This window comes from Pteropus medius, unplaced genomic scaffold, assembly GCF_902729225.1.
Source record: "Pteropus medius unplaced genomic scaffold, Ma_sr-lr_union100, whole genome shotgun sequence".
Lineage (NCBI taxonomy): Eukaryota > Metazoa > Chordata > Mammalia > Chiroptera > Pteropodidae > Pteropus > Pteropus medius.
The window spans coordinates 18,405,689-18,413,595 of record NW_024349796.1 but is presented as its reverse complement, the minus strand read 5'-3'; positions in this window follow the sequence as shown (position 1 = coordinate 18,413,595).

The following is a 7,907-nucleotide window of genomic DNA, read 5'->3' as shown; positions in this document are numbered from 1 at the left end:
CCCCGGAACCAAGCCAGCCGGCCATGTCAAGGGACAGGACTCTGTTCGCTCTGCTTCCCATCACCAAGCGAGCCTATGGGCTCCGTAACCACAGCGGTTAACGCGTGGGAAACCGATGGGCTGCAGGTCATTTCACTCTGACGAAGGCAGTGCAAAGTTCCCGCGCGGTTGTCTGATGGGACATTAACCAGTTTGCAGCCAGCCTTGCAGTGACCCCAACATTCCCTCCCCACCAGCAGGCGTGTACGGTCTCCTGTGCCCTCCCCGACCCAGCCTTGTGCTTATTAGCGAATTAAATAGATTCGGGGCTCTGACATGTGCTTACTACTCCTGAAGGGCGACCCTTGCTGGTGCTCGGAGGTCTGTTAATAAAGGATTTAAACCCAGAGGGCCCTTCCTGGCAGCGCGTTCCACGCCCCTGGGCAGCGTGGCGCACCGCAGCGGCTGCTGCTGGTGATAATTTAGGGGGAACATGCTCTTCTACCCTGTTAGGTCCAGTGACCGGGGTGGGTGAATTCAACTAAGGAAAGACATGAGTAGGAGAAACTAGGCGCCCAACACAGGGACATTCATTTGATGTTGGTACTTTAATTTTTATGTGCAATTAATTGGGGGCAGGGGCGACAATCAGGGAATGCTTCCTGGAAAAGGTGCCACCTAAGCCGGAACCTCGCTGGGCACAGCGCAGCAGTTAACCAGCCCAGGACACCGATGTGGGTTTTCCCAGGAGAGGGACGATCACTGCAAGATGCAGAGACAGGGAGCGTGGCTCGGCCGGCGGGTGGCAGGAAGAGGCACGGAGTCACGCCGAGCATTCGACGCGCAGATCTAGGGCCAGCGAGCGCCCCAGCATGCGGAGGACCCTCGGAGCAGGCCGCCCCGGCGGGCGGACGGCGCGGAGCGGCCCGGGCTGCAGCCCCCGCGTCGCGGCTGCTCCGCAGGACAGAGGCGCCTCACTCGCGTGTCCGGGGTCCTTCCCGGAAGCTCGGCCTAGACGCCGAGTGTGGCAGCTTTCTTCATCCTCAAAAAAAGTCCCCTTTTGCTCAAAATGGAACGGATCCCACATTCTGCAGTCAGGAAGCCCTGAGGCGCCTGCAGAATGTAACTCCCGGGCAGGGCCCGGAGGAATCGGCTGGGCTCGGAGTGGCCGCGAGAGGGACAGGCAGAGGCCCCAGGGGCCCCGAGCTTTCCGAATTGTGTCTTAGAAATAAAGACGATTAGGAGCCGTCGGGAGGGGAGGTCATTTAAGACGCAGGTGGTAGGGCGGTCCCCAGCGATGACAAAATAAATGCGGGCCGTGGCCACGGGGACGGGTGGCTTTCGGGGAGGGAAGGCCTTTGGAGTTGACTCAAGGAGAGAGGGGGTGATGGATGGGCTTCCTCCACGGTCTTTGAAATCAGCCGTAATGGCAGGATGACAGGCCCAGTGTGGGTCCCTGAACCTTAAAGAATGTGGCCAAGTAACCGGCAGGTGGCAGAGAAGAGTGACAGAGGAGAGCGGGAAGGGGCCTCGCGGGGAGCGCGCGCAGTGACGGCCACACAGGGCCCGATGCCCCCGGCCCTGGCCTCAGCCGGCTCCCTCTGCCAGGCAGCAGCCTGTCGCAGCCGGCGGAGCAGCGCCGGCCCGGTGTCGGCTTCGGGCCCTCCGGGGTGGGCAGAGGCCCGCGTGAGGCAGCCCGAGGCGCCTCACGTACCACCAGAGGGGACAGCTCTGGCACCTGCAGGCCTGGGGGCCTCTTCTGGGGTCGGGTGGTTTCTCTTCCCCTTCTCCGTCTCCGTGGTGCAGTCTGGTCCCTCCTCCCAAGCCCCAGACAAGCCCTAGAGAATGTACCCGCCAAACTCACATGTAGGCAGAGATTGCCCACCCCACACGCTAACAGCCACACAAGCTCCCCCAGGCAGAAGCCCCGACTTCACTAGAAACTGCCACACGACCCTCCGCACCCCCACAGCCAGCTCCCCAAATGCTTCGTGACCCTTTACTCAAAATTGCCCGTGTCATCTCCCCCGCCCCCCGGTCTGACTGCCCTCTGTGGCCCTCGCCCCAGCCATGGAAGCCTGTCTGACCCTAAACTTCCAATTCCCAGTGCACGGCAACCCTGCCTCCCCGCTCCAGAGGCTGTCACGCCAGGGTGCCCGGCCCTCACCAAGGTGACCGGCACCCTCGACTCTGCATCAGGGGGGCCGAGCTGAGGGTGTTGGCAGGTGGGCATCCGACACTTTCTGCTTATAGTCACCCCGGAATGAGCCATCCCTGTCTCTGCGAAGCCTGTCGCCAGCCGCCTGGACACCCCCTGGCTGAGCCCAGCTCCCCACCCACAACTGCCCCTGCTCCTCAGGTCGTCCAGAGCCAGGGCCCACCTGCCCATCACACACGGACAGAAGGGGTGGCTGGACGGAGGGGGTGGCTTTAACTGACAGCGGGTGAGGGGTGCCTGGCGTCGGGCGGGAGCCCCAGCAATCCAGACTTCCCTCCCTTGCTCTCACCCCAGCTGGCCGCCTGATTTGTTTTGCAAAACTCGAGGGTGTTCTGTGCCCCGGCCGGGGAGGCCATCTGAGCAGGCGATGGCAGTAGGGTGCCCCCCGTCGGACAGACCGCTGTGCTCACACCCCTCGCCCTTCCCATCTCCAAATGTCCTCCGAGTTCTCCCAACCTCCAGACACTCTGCACCCCAAATCCTCACTCCTTAGCCTGATACCTGTTTGCTCAGGTGTGGACACCTGGCTCCGTGGAGCTAGCCCTTCCCCTAACAGAGGGTGGCCGCCGAACCCCCTAAGCAGCCCCCATGAGGATAAAGACGGCGGGCTTTGGGGCATCAGAAAGGGGCCCCCTAGCACCCCTCTGGGCCCAGCGTGCCCTGGGCAGGCAGTGGAAGCACTGGTGCCTTGGGCCCAATAGGGGCAGGCTGGGGGAGCCGGCAGCTGCCTTGCCGGCACGGCCCTGCCCCCACCCCACTCCGGGCGGGGCTGCCCTTCCCGGCCCCCAGAAGCTCCCGCCCAGGGCACGTCCCCAGGCTGCACAAAGAGCCCTTTGTCTGGGCTGGAAACAATTGCTCTCCCCTCAGTGGGAACATGGGCTGTGCCTGGCAATCAAACTCGGGGGGCCAGACCGAAGGGCACTGCAGCCCGAGGCCAAGGATCACGGAGCTGCCCCCCAGCCTCTGACAGCCTGTCAGCGGCCCTGGCCCTTCCCCACCAAGCTCACTGAGTGCTGTGGGAGCCTTGGCAGGGAGGGCTGTGGGGGCCGAGGAGGCAGGGTGGGTCTGCCCCTCCTGGCACCCAGGGCTGGGTTTACAGCCAGCAGGATGCTGGGTGTGAACGTGCGGGGAGGCACTGCCTGCTGAAAAAGGGTGGGGTCTGGCCCGGTCCAGGGCCACCCCCACCTCACCTCAGAAAGCCTCAGCGGGGGCGGGGGGGGGGGCGGCGCTGCAGACTCCCAGGGGCTTTGCCTGCCCATTCGCTTTGGCACCAGGTGAGGCCAGGGTCCAGGGCCCCCGCGCCCCCCACAGCTCTGTGGCCTCAGCCTGCAGCGCCCAAGCCCTGGCCCCCTCCCAGCCCCCACACCTGTCCTGCACCTCCCCACCCTCACGTCGTCCCCCACTGGGCACAGCGGGGGCAGTGGGGGGGGCGGCCTCCAGGGGGCTTTGCACCCCCCTCCCCGCACCCCCGTGTCCAGGGCTGGAGGCGGAGGACACAGTTTCCAGACCAGACACCTGCTTTGCCACTGTGAGCGGAGCCCACACGCCTTTTTGAAGAACCCAGCAGAAACAAGTGTGTGTCACGTCCTCCTTCAAGGCTACGGCCTCCTGGGCCAGCGCTAAGGTCAGGGCCCAGAACTCCGCAGGATCAGGGCTGGAAGAAGCCTTGAGGACAAACCCAGGGGCTTGTGACCGCAGCCCTCCCAGTCACATGCACCGTTTTCATTGTTCTGGAGAGATCCGCAGATTTTGTTGGTGTTTCGAAATCATGCGAGAACCACCAGTCCGGCTCATTCCACAGATGGGGAAGTTGGGGCTCAGAGAGGGCAGCTCGCTGGCCAGTTCGGCGGCACAGTTGAGCCTGGAAATGGACCCCCCGGCCCCGGCCACACAGCCGCATCTGCATCTGTGCTCCGCGCCTTGTGCCCGTGCCGGCGGCCGCCCTTCGGTGTGCGGCCTTCATTCAAGGTGAACTAGTTAACGAGCCTGGGAGACCCCGTCCTTCCCCTGAGGAAAAGCTTGCGGTCAAACAGGTAGCGTGGATAACGCTGACAGGTGGGGGCGCGAGCGAACATGCAGCCAGCGCAAAGCATGAGAGGCCCTCGGAACACGCCCGTCCATACCCCGGGACCAGCACGGGGCGGGGGCCATGGTGCCACCCCCATCGGGCTGGCCGTGGGCAGGAGCTCGGCCGCTCTGCCCCCAAATGGGCATTGGCCAGGCCTTCTGATGGGGGTCATGAGGGACCCACAAGGGGTCAAGGACAGCAGACCGCACGTGGCCTGAGACCCAGCCTGGGCCACGGTGGGGCCTGGGCTCTGCAGAGAGAGGAGGAAGAAGGGGTCCTGCCCGAGACGTTCGCTGTCCGTCCCGGAAAAGGACAATTGGCCCCTACACGGCAGCCACGTTTCTGCGTGGCTCCTGGTCTGACTCAAAGCTGAAGCCCCACAAAGGCCCTACAGCTGGGCCCCCACTGTCCCCCGCCCCGGCACTCCAGCCCAGCCTCACAGGCCTCCCGCCACGCCCCGTGGGGACTGCGTCTTCAGCCTCTGGTCCCCAACGCGGCTCTGTGCCCGGACAGCTCCCCCCGCCCGCCCACTCTAACCTCGCGCCTGGCCATCTGCGGTCAGCCCGCCCTCGCCCAGCCTCGTCTCCGTCCCTCTCCACTTCATTTCCCTTCGGGGAACACGATGCCCCTGACGAGGTGAAACGGGGCTTCTGTCTGTCCGTCCGGGTGGCCTCCGCGTCTCCGGAACCTAAAACAGCTGGCAACGGGAGCCTCGAAAAGCTGCAAGGGCACCGGACGAGGGACAGCGGCAGGGCCCACGGCCCCACTGGAAGCCAGGCGCAGACGCTCAGGGGCAAGGGCAGGAGAGCGGGCGGGGGGCCCCGGGCAGCCGTGCTGGGGTTTCAAAGCCCCGGGAAGGAGGTGGAGAGGTGCTTTAAACACAGCAGAGCCTCAAGGAAGAGCAGCACCCCGCTTACTGGACGCCAGACCCCCGCGTCTCCTGGGTGCTTCCCTCCCCTCGGTCCCCACGTCCATCAACTCTCGCCCCCTCCCTGTCCCCGCACCCCCAAGGCTGTCTGAGCACGGGCCAGCGAAGCAGGTTGTTACCACCCCCTCAGCCCTTCGCTCCTCGAAGGCCCGTCTGTGTCTCAGGATAAACATCCCCTCCTGCCTGACCTCACCCAGTCACCGTCTGAGCGTCCAGCGCTCGGCGCTCCTGGGGGGCCTGTGGTTTCACGTCTGCCTCCCCATTCGGACAGAAGCCACACAAGGGCACTGAGGGCAGCGTCACACTCATGAAGATGAGCCGAGCGAAGCCCCTTCTACCTGTGCGGACGGGCGCAGAGGGTCGAGTGGCTCCCCAAGGCAGAACAGCCCGAGGGGCAGAGCAGGGCCCTCCACGTGCGGTTCCCGCCACGCCCGGCAGCCAGCGCGAGAGCTTCACACCGTGAATCCGGTTCTTTCTGCTTCGGCCTCCCGTGCCCAGTTAAAGTCATCGCCAGCGCTCCGATCCGGGCGTCCGGCCGCTTCGCTGGGCCTCGGTCACCAGCCTCCTGCTTGTTTGTCCCCGGACGAAGCAGTCGCTCCCGCCCCAGGGCCTTTGCACACGCCCTCCTCTCCACACAGGCCCTCCCTGGGCTTCCTGTCCTCCAGTTCTCCTCGGAGACGTCGTCCCGACCACGTGGCCCGAAGCCACTGGTCACCACTCTCTGGCGTCCAACGTCCACTCACACTCACCGTGACTACTGGTTCCCAGCTGTCCCCCACAGCCCGCGCGTGAGCTGGGGCGGCAGGGACTATGCCGGGTGGCCTCCCCAGAGTCTGGTGCCCAGGACTGCACAGGCCCGGGGGGGCGCGCGTGACCTGCTTGGGAGATGCTGTGAGTGATGAGTGCGTGGGGGGCCGTTGGGAAGAGGGCCCGGCCGCAGCACAGACCTGAGCTGGGAAGGCGGCCGACTCCGCGCGGCAGGACAGAGCTGAGGCCGGCGGGGGCCTCGGGGGACACAGACCGCCTGCCGGGGGCCGGGATGCAAGCTCTTCGCTGTGCTGGGGACCCGACTTGGGGGCAGAGCTGGTGACACTGTCGCGAGGCAAACAGGCCAGACTGGCGAGCTCGGCGCGGTGCATCTCGGCTCTTCTCAACTGCCCTGAGGCTGCATCTCCCTGCACTGCAGACCGCTGGCCTCTCATCTCGGCCTGGGCGCTTATCAGGTTCTGGATAACAGCTTTCCGGGCTGCTAGGAGCCCGTGCCAGGCCTGCAGCGGGCGCAGGGCCGCCGACACGCACCAAGGCCCGCACTCCCACCTGCACGGCCCCTCAACACAGGCGGCCGAGGGGATGGGCGGGGTACACCTCCCTGAAGCCACCTCGGCCAGGGCCAGAGCTGAAAACTGAGCCAAGGGGCCCGCTGGTGTCACCGACCTGCTGAGGGACAGCCTGGACCTCCTGTCAGGCCTGCTCTGAGGGCACCCCCGTCGGCAGCACCCTTCGGAGAGCGTGAGAAGCTTGCCGGGGGAAGGCGGCAGAGTGCCTTCCGCTCTGCCCTGAGATGTCACCTCCCCTGCCCACCACCAAGCCACCCTCAGGCTCTGAGGCCAGGAGGCGGGGCGGGGGTCACTCTGCAGTATGGCCAGGCCTGGGGATTCGGCTTCCTCACCGGCCACGGAGCGGACTCCCCACGGAGCTCAGAGCAAGCCCAGGAGGGCAGTGCAGACACAGCCTCGCCCTCCTCATGCCGGGCGATGCCTCGGCCAGGCCCTCCTGACACAGGCATGAAGGGACCCAGGACAGGATGGGAGGGCCCAGGGGACCCGCGCCCACTGCCTTCCCCACTGTCCTCCCTCCACTCACTGTGGGAAACTTCTGGGACGTCTGTAAAAGCCGGTGAGACCCCAGCTCCCCTGCACCGTCACAGCTGCCACAGGGGCCGGCGAGGGGGGCGCATGCAGAGGCCGAGTGAGGTGCAGTGTGGGCGCCACACAGACCTGTCTGTCGTAAGGAGAGGCCAGTGTGACCGGAACGGAGGGACAAGGCCCGAGGCTCCAGGGCATGGGAGACATCACGCACCTTGGACGTCACCGTCACCGCAGGAGCAAAGGGGAGCTGTCGAGGCACAGACAGGGCAGGGTGGGAGGGGCTCTGGCTGCGGCCGTGGGGACAGAGGGTGCAGGAGACACGCACACTTGCAGAGGTCACGGGCACACACGTGTGTCCTCAGCACGGAGACACGGGAGGGAAAGCCCCAGCACGCAGACGGCCCTCGGGGTTCCTAACTGAAAAAGGGTCTCACACCCCAGAGGCCTGGGCAAGCTCCGGCCACAGGGAAAACCAGACCTCTTCGGGGGCCTAGCGTGAGCCGGCTCCCCGTCTGCGCCCCCAAGCCCTGCCCCCTGCCCTGGGCCCACTCCACAGAAGGACGTCCCCTGCGCCAGGCGGCCCCGCGCTCCTGGGCCGCGAGCTGGTGCTGGGCCCAGACGTGGCGAGGTCTCTATTGCGCTTTGTTTAGACAGCAGAGCTCGTCGCACCCCGCTTACCGCCCCGTGTGGGGGTGCCCGGCTGGCTCTGTGCTGACCGGTGTAAGGTCTCCGGCCCATCTATATCGCAGGTGGCCGTCCACCATTTTACGTGGCGGGGGGAGGGAGGGGGCGGCGGGGAGAGGCGGGGGCGGCTGCTAAGAACTTCACCTCCCCGGCTTGGGTTCG